This window comes from Vipera ursinii (genome assembly GCF_947247035.1).
Source record: "Vipera ursinii genome assembly, chromosome: 6".
In the NCBI taxonomy this organism is placed as follows: domain Eukaryota; kingdom Metazoa; phylum Chordata; class Lepidosauria; order Squamata; family Viperidae; genus Vipera; species Vipera ursinii.
Window position 1 is genome coordinate 39605730 of NC_139515.1, and position 21766 is coordinate 39627495.

The 21766-nt window shown below is 42.4% G+C and overlaps 1 protein-coding gene and 1 pseudogene across 2 annotated transcripts in view; both read left to right on the forward strand.

Moving 5' to 3' along the window:
* The window catches only part of SLC16A7 (solute carrier family 16 member 7), a 151235-nt gene that overhangs the window by 10009 nt on the left and 119460 nt on the right, over nt 1-21766 (forward strand). The window lies entirely within an intron of this gene.
* On the forward strand, nt 7754-9227 carry LOC310642665 (ventricular zone-expressed PH domain-containing protein homolog 1-like; annotated as a pseudogene). The gene has a single exon. The product of its transcript is annotated as a ventricular zone-expressed PH domain-containing protein homolog 1-like (transcript).

Here is a 21766-nt window from a genome sequence, read left to right on the forward strand (position 1 = left end):
AAAATAAAGCTTGTTTAGAACAAATTATAAATTATTGATCAATTAGTTACACTGATTGATCTAACTTAGGATCACTAACAATGTCCGAAGTTCTCTCTTTCACTTCACGATTAAATACAGAACTGATAACTCATATAGAGAATGGAAGCCACTGAGAAACAAAAATGATGAAAGGAGTTTATAAATTAACCTGTTTTATTTATGACCACGGAGACGTCCTCGGACAAGCGCTGGCTCTTCGGCTTTGAAACTGAGATGAGCACCGGCCCCTAGAGTTGGAAACGCATGCATGTGCGGGGGAACCATTACCTTTTTATTTATGGAATAATCCCTTGAAGAAATGTCATCAATGGGAAAAGTTTTGTCTTTGGGCAAAATATTCCAAGAAGGTAAGGAAGATTTATATTAAAGAATTGCCCTAAGCATCAAATAAATTGTGCATGTGCATACAAGCAGGCTAATGCTAGTATAAGATCTAAAAATGATCCCACAAGCCAAATTGATCCTACTTTGGACCAAAGTTTAAACACAAAAACATGTTGATACCTAATCATAATGAATCTGGATATATTTAAATCCAAAAGCAGTTACAGACTTCAGAACAAGGGACTTAGTGGCTATAATAATAATAAGGACTTGGATAAATTGAAACAAAGGCATAAATTGGTGAGTCACTGGAAATAAAAACCATTCTGGGAGAAATTCCAGGTTGCTTGGCTTTACTTAAAGCTGTTAACTTGAATACTGTTAAACCAGGCTTTAGGAGAGTATTACAATTATCCTGATGATTTTATAATCAGATTATATGGGGATTGAGGATGTTTTGGTTGGGTCAGTACTCAAAAAGAGTTTGAATTTGCTCATATAAGCATCCTGTTTTGATGGATTAACCAAAAACATTGCCAGTCAGGTAGGGATTTGTATGTATCTGCAGTTGTATGAAAGTAACTATTTTCAAATTAATCAGTAGAGGAAGTATATCAACAATTAGATTCTGACCTTTTCAGGGCTCTCCTCTTGTGCCTGACAATCTTTGTATTAGTTGCCTTTTTCAGACTAGAATAGATTATTTAGCCAAACTCTAAGGAAATGTCAGTGAAAGTCCAAAGTTCCAGCTAACTGCATGAGAACAGAGACAATGTGTCAGACCTGCCCCAGTTTGCTTTCTCAGGAAAGTAAAACTTGTGTTTCCATTTAGTTGAAGCAAAGGAACTTTTACTGAAAGAAACTGGTTGCAGTAAAGTCAGGGGGGATCTGGTGTTCCCGCACAAAATACAAAACTATTATTTCCAACTTCCAATCCCTCCCCCCTTGACCAGTCCCCTGTCCAGCCAATGTGATGCTGGTATGATGTTTTGAGAAACTCTGAGGTGTGAAACTGGTAACATTCCATTCTCAGAGAAAATGGCCTTGAATATCTTGGTACAAGCTATTTTGGTGATCTGGTCTTCTGTTGTTACTTCCCCTCCCCATTTCCCATCATTAGATACACAGGTGTGGATTACCCCACATGCCTGCCCCCTCTGTTCCCCTTTGATGGCAGGTATCCAGTAAGGCACCAGGCCGATGATGGAGATCCTGACAGTGTATCTGAACTCTATTATAACCTTTTATTAGAATTCAGTCAGAATTGAATAGAAAATTATATTCACTTGTCTTGCCTATATGCAACTATTGCTGCTCAAGGCAAAGTATAGAAAGTTATACAAGTTATAAACACTGAACATGGTTCAGTGATAGTCTTTGAGAATATGCTGTTCACATAGCACTTTACAATAGTGGGTTTTGTTCAAGCTATTTCAAAGCTTATTGGAGTAATTTACACTTTAATTATATGCTTCTACATTATATTCAGTATTAAATTATACATTATACTGGGAAATAGAAGAAATAAGAAATGTCTTTCATATTTCCCAAATATTAAATGCAGAAGCTCTTCTGAATTTCTAATTTTGCTATGCTTAATAAGATGTGTGTACGTGCTGTTATGCATGTATGGAAAAACCTTTGATTCCATGTAATAACCCCACATTCCTATGAGCAAAAAGCTACTGACTTATAATTTTTAGGAAGGGGTAGTTTTAAATACCACTTGAACTATGTATGTCTTCTCATTAAATTATGCAGGTATTTATTTCATATGCATTCGAGTTCTACATTAATTGGGAAGAAGTGTATAGTCTTGAGAAAAAAAATTAAAAGACTATTGCATACATCAGAAATGATAATATTTTTTAAATGTGGATTGCTAGTTGCCTCTGTCAGTAGGAGAAGGGTGCAGGAAAGTACTCATGTCCTAGAAGAAGCACTGAGTGCTTGTATTTGCTTGTGAAAATAGAACTACTGAAAAATGTAGAAAAAATAACAGAGAAAAAAGCAAGGACTCTGCTTTGGTACAAAATCTTTCTTATTTACCAGGCTAAATTCTGCTTTAGTTAACCATCCAAATGCATGTTTCAAATCTATTCTTATCATACCACTCAAGAAAGTTAGTTATATTAGGTACTATGTTTTAGCAACAGAGTTGCAAGGCTTGAAGTCGGTCATATCTTATTTGGATATTTGGCATATTGGGATATCTAAGAAATTTGTCCTTGACCCTCAGCTTCTAATGTGTAAAATGTAGATAGCAAAAAGGACAAAGTATAATGCAATCAAAGTCCTTATATTTCACATTGGCACCATTCATTATCTTTTTCAATGTTGTTTTTACATTTTTAGCCACATCATTTGTCCTCTCAAGCATCTAAATAACAACTTATTCCAACTGGTGATGTAGGCTGAAATATGCTTCTCTTGTTTCATGAGCAGGCTTATCAGCATGTCAGGTTATGTGGAACCTGTTCAGATATGCAGCCTGACACAATAATGCTCAATGTCATCTAGTGCCTGCTAGTATATATTTCTACTTATTAAGGTAAACAATCATCAAATTTCCTTTTTATTCAATTAGTAATCTAATTGTATTGTGATGTTTGCCTTTCTATTTCTTGGCATGTAACTTCCAATTAATTTAATTTTACATGTGTTGTCTATAATGGAAATACAGCAACATGTTGGGTTACCAGTGACAGTAACAGAAACTTAAGCAGAAATTATTTCACTCAAATAAACTAATGAAGTATTTATTTTACATGAAAACATCCAATAACTATAAAGTGCCATTTAAATAACCTCTGTAAATTATTACTTTTATTCTGTTAATAATGAGATAAACATGAAGGAGGAAATATATACTTATTTATGAATAGTTTATTATAATACATGTACCAATCTAAAAGAATGTATTTATATAAGCAATCTAAATGAGTGGGTATATAAATAAATGAGTTGTAAGTGGTAACATGGAATATGCAGCAACTTTTTAAAATAGCTAAATAAAATACAGTTGCTTCAATCAGTTGATTTCAAAGGTTAAATTTTAAATCATTTAAATCATTGTACCACTTATAAATACTATCTATATCTAATGCATACCTATATTTTGTCTTTCTAAAATAGTATCTGTCTGAAATAATATAAATGGGATTAAAAAATACAATTCAATATACAGAGCTGGTATCCATTTATTTCAAATTGCAATGAAAAATATAGATAACATAGAATGAAATCTGGAAACATATTCATCTGTCTCTCCATATTTATAATGGCCTGTCATTATATTCAATGCTGTCTTATTACTTTTTTAAATTATGAGTGTCTTTTCATAGGTTTTTCTGAACGCTATTAGAAAGTTTGAGTAGGCAATGTTCTGATCACAGTTACCAATCAGCTTGGATGTCATTTTGGTTCATGTCAGTGAACTTACTGACAACTAGTTGCTTTCCTGTCCTCATTTCCTTTCCAGTGCCAGCCTCTTAGGAGGTTATTCAAAAGCTGACATTTGGCACTTTTGAAACTGTGGTACCGTATTGGGCTTTTTCATTGACAGTTAGAAGGGATGAATGAATAGGCAAATAGGGTGTAAAAAGAAACAGGAAGAAGAAAGAAAGTAAGTAGGAAGAAAACAGGAGAAAATATAATGGATGCGATAAAAATGAACACCATTTAGAACAAAATGAAGACAAATAAAGAAAAACATATAGTTACATACAGAACCTTATAGTTCATACAAAGTGTGCCCTTGCTCATGCAAATTGAGCACACGTTCACCCGCTGCTCGCGCAAGTGACGATACATGCAGGCAAGCTTGCCCACCACTTTGGGCAGCCCAGTTCTGAACAGCTCATGGCCCAGTAGAGGGCACCAGCCCCAGGGTTGGAGACCCATGCTCTAAGCAGCATATAGAATTTAGAAAATAAGATACAAAATTAATGCTACAATTAATTAAAAGAGTAACATCCAAAACTGAATCCTTTAAATAAAGTTCTAAATCTAATTAGCTATTTTTTTTGAAGGCCTTTTGAATAGTTCCTTTTTTGCATTTCCAGAAAGTCACAAGGCTATTCGGGTTCAAAGACAAATTACATAGGAGAGGAGCCTTAGAGACAGTTGGCCCCCTACCCACCGAACAGTAAATATAGAAAATCTACACTCACCTGTAAAAATGCCAAGTTTTTGAGATGTAAAAAAATTAGACCAAGGTAAAACACTTCAGAATTTTCTCCACCTCTAATATAACATATAAGCTGTTCAGTGACAAAAAAAAAATAAAAATAGAAAACTTGCAATAACATGATTGCATAAAATGCACACCCTTAAGCTAATACTTTGTCGAAGACCTGTTGATTTTATGACAGCATTCAGTCTTTTGGGGTAGAGCCTATCAGCATGGCACATCTTGTCTTGGGAATCTTTACCATCTATTTCTTGCAAAAATACTTCAGATCTGTCAGATAGTGAGACATCTCCTGTGCACAGCCCAATTTTGGTCACCCTGCAGATTATCAATCGGATTCAGGCCCGGGCTCTGGCTGGGACATTCCAAAACTTTGATATTCTGGTGAAGCCATTCTTTTGTTGATCTGGATATGATTTGGGTTATGTTGAAAGATGAAAGTTTCTTCATTTACAGCATTTCAGCAGATGCCTGAAGGTTTTGTGCCAAAACTGACTGATATTTGGAACTGTTCATAATTTCTTCCAGTGCTTTTTTTTGTAAAAGAAAAAGGTGCTGGAACTCACACATGTCACACAACCCACCTTGCCTACCCTACAAGGTTCCATCCAAAAAAGGTGCCGGAACTCCTTTCTGAGCATTCTATGAGAAAAAACAACAACCCTGATTTCTTCCACCTTGACTAAAGCCTCAGTTCCAGCTGAAAAAAAGCAGCTCAAAAGCATAAAGATGCCACCATCATGGTCCACTATGGATATGGTGTACTTTTGGTGATGTTCATTGTTGTTTTTGCACCAAACACACTTTTTTGTGGGAAAAAGTTCAACCTTGATCTCACCAGAGCATATCAACATTTTCTTTGTTAGACTTGATGTAGGACTTTGCAAAATGTAGATGGACTTGGATGTTTTTCTTTGTAAAAAAAAATGCTTCCATCTTGCCACCCTACCTCACAGCCTAGACATATGAAGAATACAGGATATTACTAGGACTAAATATTAGAGAAGATTGAGGCTTTTGGTCTATTGTCTATTTTATCAACAAAAAAGAATTCATAAATGTGTTTGCAAGAAGAAATATTAATATAAGTACAACTATATACAATATAGTTTTCTGTGAAACATGGAGGAATTAATGTAATAATTTTTTAATATATTACAATATGACACTTGTAACTCTCTCCAGTGGATGTCATCTCCAATGTAATTAATTTTGGGGGAAATATTGTTATTTATAAAAAGGATTACTGTAATAGAAGACATTTTCTATTTCATTTCTATTTTCTGAAGTTACACAAGGACAGTGATAAAATAATGGATTCCTTATAAGTAAGTATTTGTTGTCCTTAAAGTACAAGCCAAGTAAAATGTCATGTTCCCAAGTATGTATCCTTTCTTTTAATGAAGAGCTTTAATTACGTTGATTCCTGCCTTTTGTTGCTCTCCTTCTCCACTTCATGCTATAGAGAAGAAAATTGTTTGTATTTGTTTTGCTAAAAGGGTGGACTTGAATTGTTGAACTGAGCCCTGCTGAGGACAGAAATTCTTATGTTTGGCTGAATTCCACCACCGAGGGTAATATAGTTTGTTTTATTTTTAACTTCGATGAGAGAGAATACTACTATTAGTTTCTCCACCTGTGACTATGTTTATTTGGGTTTATTGGTGCAGAAAAAGCTGAAGCCCCAAGAAACAGTTCATTTTCCAAAAGACAAAATGGTTTTTTCTAAATGGTTTGTATGTTTATGCATGTGAAGGAGAGCTCTGTGTAATCCTTATTGTTTCCATGTCTTGATCTGTTACAATGTCTATGAATCTCTTAAAATGTAATACTTGGGCTGGACATAATACTCAAAGCACAATAAATACCAAAGCAGAAGGAATAACTATATTCCATGATTTAGATTTACTTCTGTTGATGCAACCTAAAATTGCATTTCAGCAATTATCAAACTCATATTATGTTACCAATCAACTGCTTCGAATATCTGGTTAAATATCATTGTTATTTTCAATCTACTTTTCTAGCTTATTTATACTATTTTTAATATTTGCATCTTCTAAAGCATGTGTGGCTATTTAGCAATCCATATATGAAGTCAAAATATGATTCAGAATTTATGTCCTTTGCATGCATAACCAGTTGGGAACACTTAAATGAAACACATCTTCACCTTGGGATCTCATTCATTTATCTTATATACCTATAATTCCTCTGATTTTGTTTATATCACTTTCTTTGAAATCCAGATCCAAGTGCTTGAATAAGTAGAAGCCTTTAAAATCAAGAGCTTCAGCATTACAGTCAGTTTCTTGCACTGTTTCTGTTATTTTTATTTTTCTCAAGTAAAATCTTACTTATTGTTTAGTCAAGGATAGAGAATCTGCTTTTATCTTCCTCCATTGTCCAAAGGATAAGTTTGTCAATAAGACAAAACAATAATTTCAAGAAAAGATCATACTTTGCAAAATGTCATGCTTTACAAATTTTTATTTAGTAGTACACATTTGTAGAAAGTTTGAGAATATTGACATACCTCATGATACTTGGACACAAATCTTTTGCATCAACACTATCTTAATATTTTGGATATTCTCAGGGCTTTTTTTCTCATAGAACGCTCAGAACGGCGTTCCGGCACCTTTTTTTGCACAAAACAAAAAGCGCTTTTGCACAAATTGTGCTACTCCTTCTATAGGCTTTTGAAAGCCTATTGGCTTTCGAAAGCCAATAGGAATTGCTGCTCAGCACACCAAAAGACCCAGCATTGCACAGGCAAGTTGTCTGGAGGGCGCCAGGTTGGGAAGCAGCATCCCTGGGCTGTTCGGCCCAGCAGGGGCTCTGCTCGCCCTCCCACCACCCAGGGAACCGGCTGGAAAGGGGTGGCACAGCACAAACAGCGAAGCACATCCCCACGGCAACAAGCGCCGAGCAGCCATTTCCTTCCTTCAGCCACAGCAGAGGAAGAGAGAAAGGAGGCTGAGGATTTGCCCACCAGCCGCCTTTTTGCAGGCGATCCTCCAGGAGGGAGAATAGTTTCTAGTGTGTCTGTGTCTCTCATGGCCCAAAAGGTCTCGAGATTTGAAGAAGCATTTATAGAAAAGGAATACCTGGCGCGTTATGGATTTATATGTCAACTAGCCTAAACTGAAAGAAGTGCCATTACCTGATTTAATCTCATTGTCAGCATCAACTATGCATCATCTCCTAAGACTTGTTTTTGAACAGAAAGACCTATCACGTGCTGGGGAACTCTTTTCTCTGGATGATTGTGAAATAGAAGGATGCCTATCCAAAGCTCTTGAGAAAATCAAACTAATTAGTTCATCTCCTGACTACCAGATGAATGACAATGAACAATCAGTTGTGGAGATTTGTATCACTCAAATTACTTCAGCCATCAGGGAGACTGAATCCATCGAGAAGCATGGAAAAGCTCTTACTGATCTCTGGGAGTCATGTTTAGAGCACAATCTGAAACCTTTTTGTAAAGATGAAGACACACCGCATGCAAAGATTGCCTCTGATATTATGAGCTGCATTTTGCAGAATTATAATCACCCTCCCATCATAGCTTTGGCTGTCCCAGTTGCAGTGAAGATTCTCCAGAGAGGTAACAAAAAATTGTGCAGGAATTTATCCAGTTATCTCTCCCTTTCTGCAATTAGCAAAGCAGAGTTGCTTGCTGAACATACAGAAAGTATTGTAAAAAGCATCCTGCAAGGGAATTCCACGTTACTCCGTGTATTGCCTTCTTTGTATGAAAAGTAACAAGAACCTTTAAGCAACCACCTGAGAGAATTGGCAGGACTGATGCCTCATCTGGAACCATCTGAACAGCAACATCTTCTACAGCTTTTGCTAACTGTTGCAAAGAAAAAACAAACTAAGGAACAAACTTGGACCTGCCTGATCTATTTGCTTAATCAGCTGGCCAACATGGAACATTCTTTCCATCATATCATTTTGTTGGAGATCAAATACATCACTGACACCTTCTCCAACATCTTGGATATCCAAAGCAGAAATATTTATCATATGAGTAACAGTTTCACTGCTGTAGGTCAACGTCTCATCCAACAACTGAAAAACAACACAAGGTCAGAATGCAGGTCCCAAAGTTTAGTAGTGCATGCTGGTCATATGAAGGATATCCATGCAGACAGCAAAGGAGACAGAGAGAATGGAGATGTTACAGCCAGCATCTCTTTCACTGATCTGTATTTGAGCCAAGAAACTGACAAATTGCCTTCCAGTGTATGCTCTGAAGAGTTCCAGCTAGAAAAATCCTCATTTTCACGCCCAAGTATCAAATGTTCAGAATCAGAGAAACTGCCAGAACCTGTTAAAGAAAACTGCCATGAAGAGAACCCAAAGACCATAAAGAATCCTGTAGAGTATCAAGATAAGCTTTTCTTTCACGTAAAAGAAAATCTCTCTAAAGTGAAAGTATATGTCATGGAGATGGGGAAGAAAATTCCATTCCCAGATGAGTGTCTTATAGAAGATACAGTTAAAAGTTATGTAGCAAAGTTGTCCTTCAGCTGTCCCCTGAAAGGTCACTACTGGCCTATACAGTAAATCTGGTTTTGCTCTCATCAGTCACCAGCCTCAACTTTGGATCCCTAGTAATATGTATTCCCCAAACAAACCAATTTTAAATGTTTGAAAGTACATTAATGTTTTGGACAAAACTTTGGAATTTACTATGAACATTTGCCTTAAATACAATAAATTAAATTTATGTTAAGAATTGAATATATATGTATTTTTAATTATATAAATAAATATATAAATAAATTTATATAAATAAAAGATTAACAAGATGAGAGTTCTGGCACATGACAATATTTGAGTACCAGTGCTTAGCAAGGTGTCAAAAACTTGATGACTGAAAAAAAGGGGGGAGATTTTGGGTTTTACTGATTAGATTCATTTGGCGTTATTGAAATGACTAGTTTATAATATGGAGAAGTAAAAAGTTGAGGTTCAACGTTAATGCTTCCTTCTACTGCAACAGAAGAAGTCTGTTCTTTTTCCCTTCTCCCCCTCACCTTTTTCCTCTTTTTCCTCCGCACTGTATCCTATTATTTGCTTTTGTATTTTTGTATTTTATTCTATAATCTAATAAAATGTTACAAACTATAGAAAGAAGTAAAAAAGTATCAGTTTTAATTCCTTTGGTGGCTGTTCCTTTGCTGAATCACTTTCCCTTTGCACTGACAAATGTATGATAAATTTATCCATGTTTATTAATATGCACCACTACCATCTAGCTCAGGGATCTTCAAACTTGGCATTTTTAAGACTTGTGGACTTCAACTCCCAAAATTTCTCAGCAATCATGGCTGGTTGAAGAATTTTGGGAGTTGAAGTCCACAGATCTTAAAGTTGCTAAGTTTGTAGACTCCTGAGCTAGCTGGTCAGCCCTTCCTCTCTCCCTCTCCTCTTCTTGCTCCCTGCCTTCTGAGCTCTCCTCCCACAGTGTAGTAAGAATGCAGCCCCCCCAGTCCCTTGCCTGTACCCTTAAAGACACAGGAATCAAGCACAAAGCAAGAAAGGCTCACAAAAGCCTCCCAGAATAAAGAAACACTAAACTCTGTTTCCCCCCCCCTTTAAGCTGCCTTAAGCATGTGTCAGTTTAAACAATGTACCAAAGGCTCGGCAGTTGTGAAAAGCAATAACCTTAAATTAAGCCTGTTTACCTACAAAGAAAACTTGCTAAAAGCCATAGACATACTCAAGATAAGGGGGTAAAGCTAATTACATTTGTTTAAATGGATTAAACCTATGGAAGCCAACGCTTTGGACATTGCTAGCTTTTGTGAAACAGACTAAAATATTCTAATAACCAAAGCACACAAACTGAGCCTCTGAATTACAAAACACTGTAAAAACTGTATAAAAATCCTTATGGTAATCCATTCAAGCTGCCAGCTGAACAGGAACCCAATGACTTCCAAAATAAACCTACCTCCTTTCCGACATGCTTGTCTCCCGGCTTTTCATTTCATCAGCGCTGATTGCATTCTCCTGGCTGGAGAAAATGAACCAGGGGACCTTTTTTCCAGCAACAGCTGCTGCTTCTTCCCTGTCTCTTTTTCCTCCCTGCCTGCTGAGCTCTCCTTCCATAGCTTCTTGCCTGTCCCCTTCTATTTCCCTGTTGTCTTTTTTTTCCTTTCCTGCCAAAACCACCTCTTTTTATATCCTCTCCTCCCCCCTTTTTCTTCAGTTTACCTCAGCTTTGTGCTGCTTCTGGAAATGCCAGTCAGCTGGAGCCAGTCAGCTGGAGCCCTCAGAGCTCCTACGGCTTCTGCTGAGCCCCAAATGTCCTGCAGCTCCAGCTGCCTTTCCCTCAGGCTTGGGTCACTTCGGCTCATTCCCCTCCCCCACTACATTTCTCTAGGATGGTCGCTTACCACCTACCATGTGCCAAAGTACCACAGGTGGTACATATATCACCAGTTGAAAAGTCTTGTATTAGACTACCACCTGAGACACAACACAGTGTAAACCTGGCAACAATTTAATTTAATTTAATTTAATTTAATAACATTTATATACCGCCCTTCTCCCTGAGGACTCAGGGCGGTTCACAGGGCAGAATAAAATAGTGAATACAAACATTAAAAAAGATTAAACAAGTTGCCCTAATTAAAACAGTATAAATACAACACTAAAAACCCCCAGAAAAGTTAAAAAAACAAAAATAAAATAACCCCAACACTCCCCCTCAGGCTAGGCCGGCTTGTACAAACAGAAATGTCTTAAGATCGCGACGAAAGGAGCGAAGATCGGGCGCCATCCGGAGCTCAACCGGTAGCTGATTCCACAGCTCCGGAGCGCCCACAGAGAAGGATCTCCCCCTGGGGGCCACCAATCGACATTCTCTGATCGGTGGCACCCTGAGGAGGCCCTCTCTGTGGGAACGCACAGGGCGCAGGGAGCTTGATGCCGGCAGCAGATGTTCCCTGAGGTACTCCGGCCCCATGCCATGGAGTGCTTTAAATACCGTTACCAGTACCTTGAATCTCACCCGGAAGACAACTGGCAACCAATGCAGCTCACGGAGCAGAGGCGTAACGTGGGAGTATCGGGAGACTCCCAACACCACTCTCGCGGCTGCATTCTGTACCAGTTGGAGCTTCCGAGTAGTCCTCAAGGGCAGCCCCATGTAGAGAGCGTTGCAGTAGTCCAGACGAGAGGACACGAGCGCATGAGTGACCGTGCATAAATCGTCCCGGCTAAGATAGGGCCGCAACTGACGCACCAGGCGAACCTGTGCGAAGGCCCCCCTAGTCACGGCTCCTATATGGTCTTCCAAAGTGAGCCGTGAATCTAGGAGGACCCCCAAGTTGCGAGCCCTATCTACGGGGGGTAATAGTTCACCCCCCATAACTAGAGGTGGAATGTCCGAATAAACCCGGGACGAAGGTATGCAAAGCCACTCAGTCTTGTCGGGGTTGAGCCGGAGTCTGTTCCTCCCCATCCAGACCCGAACCGCCTCCAGGCAACGGGACATCACGTTGAGGGCATCACTGGGGTGGTTTGGGGTCGAAAAGAAAAGTTGGGTATCATCAGCGTACTGATGGTACCCAACTCCAAAGCCACGAATGATCTCACCCAGCGGCTTCATGTAGATGTTGAACAGGAGAGGCGAGAGGACCGACCCCTGAGGAACTCCACAAATGAGAGACCTCGCGGTCGACCTCTGCCCCCCTGCCAACACCGACTGCGAACGTCCCAAGAGATAGGAGGAGAACCACTGTAAAACTGTGCCTCCCACTCCCAATCCCCTGAGACGCCGCAGCAAGATACCATGGTCGATGGTATCGAAAGCCGCCGAGAGGTCTAATAGGACTAGGACAGAGGAATGCCCCCTGTCCCGAGCCCTCCAGAGATCATTCACCAGCGCGACCAATGCCGTCTCCGTGCTGTACCCGGGCCTGAAACCCGATTGGTACGGGTCTAGATAATCCGCTTCATCCAGGACCAAAGGGAGCTGATGCGCCACCACACTCTCAACAACCTTCGCAAGAAAGCGAAGGTTGGAGACAGGACGAAAGTTGTTCAATACAGCCGGGTCCAGGGCAGGCTTCTTGAGGAGAGGCCTCACCACCGCCTCCTTCAAGACGGCGGGGAAGATACCCTCACTCAAAGAGGCCGATATAACTGCCTGGAACCAGCTGCGTGTCCTCTCCCGGGCTGCATAAACCAGCCAGGAAGGGCACGGGTCCAGTAAACATGTGGTGGTGCTCAGCCTCCCCATGATCCTGTCCACTTCCTCCGGAGTTACAGAATCAAACTCCTCCCAGATGATATCGACAAGACCACCCGTGTCCTGATCGTCAGACTCTGCCCAGTCAGAGTCCAAACCGGTCCGAATCCGAGCGATTTTGTCCGACAGATGTTGGTTAAACTCCTCGGCACGTCCCTGCAAGGGATCCTCCCTCACCTCCTGATTTAGGAGGGAGCGAGTCACCCTAAACAGGGCGGCCGGGCGATTATCTGCGGACGCAATAAGGGTGGCGAAGTGGTTAGACCTCGCCTCCCTAATTGCAGCGAGATAAGACCTAATATAGGCTCTTAGTCGCAATCGGTCGGGTTCGGATCGGCTGGACCTCCAACCGCTCTCTAGGCCCCGTCTCCGACGCTTCATCTCCCGGAGCTCCGCAGAGAACCATGGAGCCCGACGGGATCTGCGCCGGGTCAGGGGCCGCAAGGGTACAACTCGGTCAAGGGCCTCAGTGGCCGTCCTTTCCCAGGCCTCCACTAGGGCCTCGGCCGAGCTGTGAGTGAGGGAGGCAGGTGGGGACCCCAGCGCCGCCTGGAACCTTTGGGGATCCATTAAGCGTCTGGGGCGGTACCATTTGAGTGGTTCCAAACACCCACGGCGGGGGGTGGCAAAACGGAAGACCAGCCGCAGGAGATGATGATCGGTCCATGACAGGGGCATAATAATTGGAGAGCCCCCACCAAGATCATCTAACCACCGTCCAGACAAGAAAACAAGGTCAAGGGTGTGGCCTCCTTCATGAGTCGGTCCCGTAATTACTTGCGTCAGGTCCATGGCCGTCATGGAGGCCATGAACTCCCGAGCTAACTCAGATGATCCTCCCAGCGATGGTAGGTTAAAGTCCCCCAAAACTATAAGTTTCGGGAACTCAACCACCAGCCCCGAGAGGACATCAAGCAGCTCAGGCAGGGCTGCTGCTGCGTGACTAGGCGAAAGGTACACCAGCAGCAAGCCCAACTGCGCACCAGGGCCGCATCTCAAAAAGAGAGACTCACACCCGACTGTCTGGGGAACGGTGGCCTCCCGCGGACACAAGGTCTCCCTCACAACAACAGCCACTCCCCCACCCCTACCCTGAGCCCGAGGCCGGTGCAGCACCCGGAAACCTGGTGGGCAAAGATCAACCAGAGGAACACCGCCCTCTGGGCCCAACCAGGTCTCCGAGATGCAAGCCAGGTCAGCCTGCTCACCCTCGACCAAGTCTCGAACGAGAGGAGCCTTATTAACGACCGACCTGGCATTCAAATACACCAGCCGGAGCTCAGGAGGCTGCACATCCTCACTCCCGGGACCTCGGGGCGGAACCAGAGGGTCGGAGTGCCTCACCGCTTGTAAGCAGCGGAGAGGCCTTCCCTGAGACCGATACGGCCCTCTGTTCCTACACCTGCTGCCATTCCCTGTCGTCGTGGGAATAGGCAATCCCACGACTGGCCCTGGAGCCCCAGAAGCAGCCGACCCCCGCTCCTCCCCATCGCGATCAGCCTCAGCACTAGCCTGAACATCGGTAGATGGACTGCCCCCCTCGTCCAAACAACCAAGAAAAGAACCCTCCCTCCTCCCTAACCCCCAAAAATTTTTTGACAGAAAACAAATCAAAGACCTCCTATTAGGTCTACGTCGGAGGTCCGTAACCGTGCCCGGCCATCTCTCAGGATCCCAATAGATGGGACCTTCCTCGAGATTATACTCGGCTGGAAAGGCGGGCCGCCTCCAGGAGGGGGGAGCACCCCTGAGGGCGAGCAAGTCCGTAGAGGAGTACCTCAAACAAGGCATAAAGCAGTCCAGATATAGGCAGTCCATAATCAATTGATTTAAGGAGGGACCAAACAGAGAGCAAGTAGATGTCCCGAGCCTCCACCCAGCCACTGCCACTCAGCTGGGTGTCACCCCAAGACAGGCCAACCACCGCCCTCTCACGACAGTTGGAAAGCCTATACCAGGGGGGAATAGTCCGAAACATCCATCCTGGGTACAGCATGACCCCTAGAGCTCTCACCTCTAGGGGCAGCAGATGTAAGTTCCGGCCACCCTCTCACTGTGGCCAATACCCAGGGAACTCTGAATCCTTTGGGGCCGATATGTGAATGGCAATAAAGAACAGTCCGAAGGCAGGGATAAGATAATATAATACATCTTCAAAGTCTGCACTACTAGGTGGCCAAATCCTCCGCTGCTCTGTCCTTCGAAAAAGTTTATCATGGCCAATCCTGCAGTCATTGGGGTCTTCCAAGTTATCTAATTCTTTTAGGTCCACAAATCCGATGGCACCAACCAGAGTCACAACTGGTGTCACAGGAAACATAGATCTTTCAAGGGACCACTGGGCTCCACTGGGATCCACCGGCATTAACCGGCTACAATGAGTTGGAATAAAGTCATTTGTTTAGAAAAGTAGGGAGAAATTCTAGGTAGGTATTGAAAACTGACCTTCCAGGAATGAACTGATTATGTAAGTTCTCATGAGTTTTATGCTATTTTTAGAGATACCTAAAGATAGCTGCAAAAATCCAGATGACTACTAGATGTCAACAATATCTTAATGAGCTGTCTCTACCACTTTGCTGCCATTTAATGTTGTTTTTTTTTGCAGGCCAGATAGGTTGACCTTACTATTATTTAAAATATTATTTCAACAGCTTGTTTTTTCTTTTTCTTTAACTTGAAATTTTATATTATTATTTTACAGGGTATTTCTAAAGAGGTTTTCTTTATGATTATGTAAATATAGAAAACAAAATACTCTTCATCTTCAACGTTTGACCTTGGTCCTACTTAACAAACTTAAGGATGTTTTTAAGCACTCAGATATGGTTATCTGCTTTTATTGCTCAGTTCTGACATCTCAATACCCGAGCTAATAAATCTTCAGCTGTTCATTAAAGCATTCTGTAGAGGAGAGGAATGGAGATGTCAATGTAGCCTGTTGTGCGATCGGGGGAGAGATGATGGGCCGGTGTGATCAGGACAAGATGCAGGCTGGAGGAGACTCCTCCAGATGGAACTACGCGACAATTCACTGAGGCCACAAGACGAGGCAATAGAGAGGGCGATCTGGTGATGATGCAAGGAGTGGGGTGGCTGGAGACAGGAGAGGACTGAGATGCCCACCTGTAGAATGACAGGAGATCCCAGAGGGTGGAGGGATGGAGAGGCGGACGTGGCCCATTGTGGGATCGGGAGAGAGACAGGGGGCCGGCATGATCAGGACGAGAAGCAGGATGGGAAACACATCCCCAAATGGGACTATGCTGCAACTTACCAAGGTCACCAGATGAGACAGCAGAAGGGGTGATCTAGCATTGACTTGGGGCAGCTGCATGCAGCAGAACAGGTGAGCAGAACAGGTGGGAGGAGGGAAAACACCAAGTGTCAAACGGACACAGACAAGCACATCATGATCAGTAGCAACACACCTGATTAAAGGAGAATGAGGGGGCGGGGAGACGGGTCATGCGGTCTATGACTAGGTTGCTAAAACAGCTGGCCATATAAGCAGGTCTCCTGACCACCGGCTTTTACTCTGACAAAATCAGCAGGGGATTAAACAGTTTGTTTTTAATTTATCCCAGAGTTCAGTGATTTTGTTATAGTTTTGATATGAATATACTTGGGATTCAGGTTTTTAAGATAATCAGGAGATATGTATGTGTGTGTGTTTGTGTGTGTGTGTGTGTGTGTGTGTGTGTATTAGATAGATAGATAGATAGATGTAGAACTTTGGTCATTCGGGTTTTTTCCCACATAGAATTGGAGGTATCAGGGCAACGTTTCGACGAAATCTCATCTGTCATCCTCAAGCTGGTGACTATTTTATTTTTTATTTTTATTTTATTGAATTTATATACCGCCCTTTCCTGAAGGACTCAGGGTGGTTTACAGGGTACTTAAAACATTGATACAAAAATTAAAAAAGATTAAAAAGATTAAATTTAATCCCTGGAAAAAAAATAAAAAACCCCAATTAAAACTCTCAGCCTGTGCCAGAAAGCTCAAAGAGCCAGGTCTTCAGGTCCCGGCAAAATGAATGAAGGTTGGGGGCAGTCCTAAGCTCCGCGGGCAGCTGGTTCCAAAGGGCAGGTGCACCCACAGAGAAGGCCCTCCCCCTGGGTGTTATCCGCCGGCAATCTTTTACCGGCGGCACCCTGAGAAGGCCCTCCCTGTGGGAGCGCACTGGACGAAGGGAACCTGATGCCGGCAACAGGTGTTCCCTCAGATATCCCAGACCCAAGCCATTTAGGGCTTTATAGGTCATCACCAGCACCTTGAATCTCACCCGGAGGGCAACCGGAAGCCAATGCAGCTCGCGGAGTAGAGGTGTTACATGGGAGTGTCGGGAAGCCCCCATCACAACTTGCGCAGCCACATTCTGCACCAGCTGAAGCCTCCGAGTGGTCCTCAAGGGCAGCCCCATGTAGAGAGCGTTGCAGTAGTCTAAACGGGAGTCACGAGCGCATGTGTGACTGTGCATAGGGCATATCAGTCCAGGTAGGGTCGCAACTGGTGCACCAGGTGAACCTGGGCAAAAGCCCCCCTGGTCACGGCTCCTATGTGGTCTTCAAAATTGAGCCGTGAATCCAGGAGGATGCCCAAGTTGCAAGCCCTATCAACGGGGGTAACACCTCACCCCCCCCATAGTTAAAGATGGAATAGTCTGGTTAACCTGAGATGCCGGTATGCACAGCCACTCAGTTTTGGCAGGATTGAGACTAAGCCTGTTTCTCCCCATCCAGACCCGGACCGCCTCCAGGCAACGGGACATCACGGCGAGGGCATCACTGGGTTGGCTCGGGATGGAGAAAAAAAGTTGGGTATCATCAGCATACTGATGATACCCCACCCCAAAACCCCAAATGATCTCGCCCAGCGGCTTCATATAGATGTTGAACAGAAGGGGAGAGAGAACCGACTCCTGAGGGACTCCACAAACGAGAGGTCTCGGGGCGGATCTCTGCCCTCCCATCAACACTGACTGCGAGCAGCCCAGGAGATAGGAGGAGAACCACCGTAGAACGGTGCCTCCCACTCTTAACCCCTTGAGACGCCACAGTAGGATACCATGGTCAATGGTATCAAAAGCCGCTGAGAGATCTAATAGGACTAGGACAGAGGAACAACCCCTGTCCCGAGCCCGCCAGAGATCATTCACCAGCACGACCAATGCCGTCTCTGTGCTGTGCCCGGGCCTGAAACCCAATTGGTATGGGTCCAGATAATCAGTTTCCTCCAGAACAGAGGAAGCTGATGCTCCACCACACTCTCAACAACCTTCTCCAAAAAGCGAAGGTTGGAGACCGGACAATAGTTATTTAAAGCAGCCGGGTCAAGGGCAGGCTTCTTGAGGAGGGGTCTCACCACTGCGTCCTTCAATGCGGCAGGGAAGATACCCTCCTTCAAAGAAGCAGTTATCACTGCCTGGAACCAGCCTCGTGTCCCCTCCCGGGCCGCATAAACCAGCCAGGAGGGGCATGGGTTCAACAAACAGGTGGTGGAGCTCAGCCTCCCCATCATCCTGTTCACATCATCAGGGGAAACAGGATCGAACCTAGTCCAGATAACATGCTCAAGACCGTCCAATTCCTCCATGTCAGACTCTGCCCAGTCAGAGTCCAAACCGGCCCGGATCTGAGCGATTTTGTCCCTCAAATGATGACTAAACTCCTCGGCCCGTCCGTGTAAGGGATCCTCCCTCACCTCCTGGTTAAGAAGGGAGCGAGTCACCCTAAATAGGGTGGCCGGGCGATTATCTGCGGACGCGATGAGGGCAGCAAAGTAATTAGACTTCGCCGTCCTCATCGCCACAAGATAAGACCTTATAAAGATTCTTAACTGCAGTCGGTCAGATTTGGATCGGCTGGACCTCCAACAGCTCTCTAGACCCCATCTCCTACGCTTCATCTCCCGGAGCTCCACAGAAAACCATGGAGCCCACCGGGATCTGCGCCAGGTCAGGGGTCACAAGGGTACAACACGGTCAAGCGCCTCGGTGGCAGCCCTTTCCCAGGCATCCACCAAGGGGTTGGCTGGGCTGTGAGTGAGTGGGGTAGGTATAGACCCAAGCACCGTCTGGAACTGTTCCGGATCCATTAGGCACCTGGGGCAGAACCACCTGGTCGGTTCCACAGCCCAGCAGCGTGGGGTGGCATAACGGAAGACCAACTGCAGGAGGTGATGATCGGACCATGACAGAGATTTCGTCGAAATGTTGCCCTTATACCTCCAATTCTACGTGGGAAAAAACCTGAATGATCAAAGATCTACATACAAACACCCGCGAAAACCTGGACAGATGTGAAAATTCTAAATGAACAACAGTCACCTACCATATTTTATTTGGTAGCCATTTTTGTAAATAATTATGATGTAGAATATTGGTAATTTGGTATGTTGCAAGCTTCACATTTAATTTTAAATTTAAGAAAAAAATCAGTTGAGACAAGAAACTTGATGCCATTTCCCTAGCAAAGACAACAAAGGCTGAAACTTTTATAGCATGCTTGGGTTTGGCCTTCTGCTTTCATCAGCTCCACTAGAGGTTTCTACAGTGAGGATTTCAGTGAATAAAGCAACATGAGCTTTATTATACGTGTGTTGAGAATGAGTGACATGGAAAAAAGTTAGAGTCTTTTATCTTTTATTTGGAGGACATCAGTTTGCCTATTTCTGATCTAGTCTATTAAAAAAAGGTAGTTGATAGAAATATTCTCACAACCAATCAGAACCTCTTTAGGAATATATTGGGCAAAGTTGAAGCCAAAGCAAAGAAAACCCTATCATATGTTCTTATCACTCTATCTTTGATTAGAGAAAAAAGAACATTCCTTTCAGTGTTGATAATGAGTGTTCAACAGGCTTATGTAGGAAGAGATGATTATTAAGATAACATGGTTTATACTAAGGTTATAAGTAGCTTGAAATGCATTGGGAAATACATTTGTAATGAATAATGATGTAGCAATAAGGCATTTCCTTTCCCCAGTTAAAGTTCTAACGGCTACATATTGAATTACCTGAGGCTTCAAAGGTGGGTCATTCAAAGATGGGTTCTGAATTTCAGGATCTATCTATTTTTCCAACTAATTTAGAGCTCCAAAAACCATTAAAGTTCTTGGCATGTAAATATAGGATGGTGAAGTACATTTATATTTTCTTTTAAGGCATAAATACTTATGTTAGAGGTTTTCTTTATATTAGATAAAAAAGAAATAAAAGCTGTCGAAATCAAGGAGAGAATCAACCTACAAATAAGGAGAAATTTCTGACACTTAGAACAATTAATCAATGGAATGGCCTGCCTTCGGAAGTTGTGGATGCTTCATCCTTGGAGGTTTTTAAGAAGAATTTGGACAATCATTTGTCTGAAATGGTAGGGTCTTCTGCTTGAGTATGGGTTTGGACTAGAAGAACTCCAAGGTCCCTTTCAACTCTGTTATTCTGTTGAATCTAAATTTGCATAAACAACAATGTGCTTTCCATGCTTTATCATTAATTTGATTAATTACTTTTGCTAGACATCCTGCATTTAATGTTATAGTATATATAGATAATTTTTTTATATATTTTTAATTTATTAGGGCCTATACATATATTGGGTAATATTGCTATCAAACTTCTCAGGGTAATTTATCCTAGCCAGAAAACAGTACAATGTGTTTGTGTGAACATTTGATAAAGAATTTGAAATTTGAATGTGATACATTTCTCACCCATCCTTACTAAAAGCACCCCCCACCCACACTTTGCTCCCCACATTGTAATGACTTTCTCACTATTGTTTCTATGCTGAGATTGCCAAGTAATATAAAGCATGTCACAAAAATGTGTAGGACTCATAGGTTGATTTCACACATGAGGCTACAATTTGTTTTTGCAGTATAGTATAAAGCAGCTATACAAAATATCAAGCCATGAAGTCTGGCTATAAACTTGAGTGTTTAAGTTCACACAATGCCCTAAACAAAACCAAATACCCATATTATGCCAATGAAGGAAAATATTTGTAGCTCATTGTTGAAATGAGGGATCCTTGGTGCTCTCTGAACTTGTTTGTTTTTTTGCAAACATTTCATTATCCAAACTAGGTAACATAATCAATGTTAGCACATTTTGAATTGGCATCCTATGTTTTCCAGGACCTGGGTATTTTCATTACTCTCCTAGTTCAAGGCAGGTGGATATTCTTATATGAAATTTCCTATTTCCTAAATCTCATTCCATAAGCAAAAATGTTAGAATGACACATCAAACACCTGCCAATTTCACATATACAATATAAACCAGAAATGGGGATAATTGACCAAGCAAGAATTAGAATTAGTCTTAAACTAACCAGTATTGTTTAGGCTAAAGTTGCAGTATTTACCTTAGCTATATCACACAAACTATTGTCCACAGAGTTAAATAGCTTTTAGCTCTTAGGTTCAGACAATATACTGGAAAGAGTGTCTCTAAGAATGTTGTTTCCACTGTATTCTGTTCTCTACCTCCCTGCATGTTGTGTCTGTAGATAGTTGCAAACATGTAAATAGCAGGTTGCAAAGAAGGTTCTTGAAGCGGGAGATTCTGGTGCAACTATTGGTTAAAGTTGCAAAGAAGCGGGAAAATAGTGATTGATGATTGGTTACAGTTTAAACAGTTCTAGTATAAAAGCTTGAAACATTTGACAGTTGTCAGTTGACTTATGTGTATTGAATAAACTCTTTCATTGCAAAAACCGCTCTGAGTCATTGTCTACCTGAACCAAACAACTGGTGACGAAGGTGGGATAGACGGCAGACCAGAGTAGGTTCGGCGGAACAGCTGTGCATAGGCGGCAAATTTGAAAAGAAGTCACAGTCAACCACAAGCGGCCGCGGCGGAATCAACAATCCTCCGAATGGCGCAAATCGGGTCCTTGAAAGAATTCGACCCAAGCT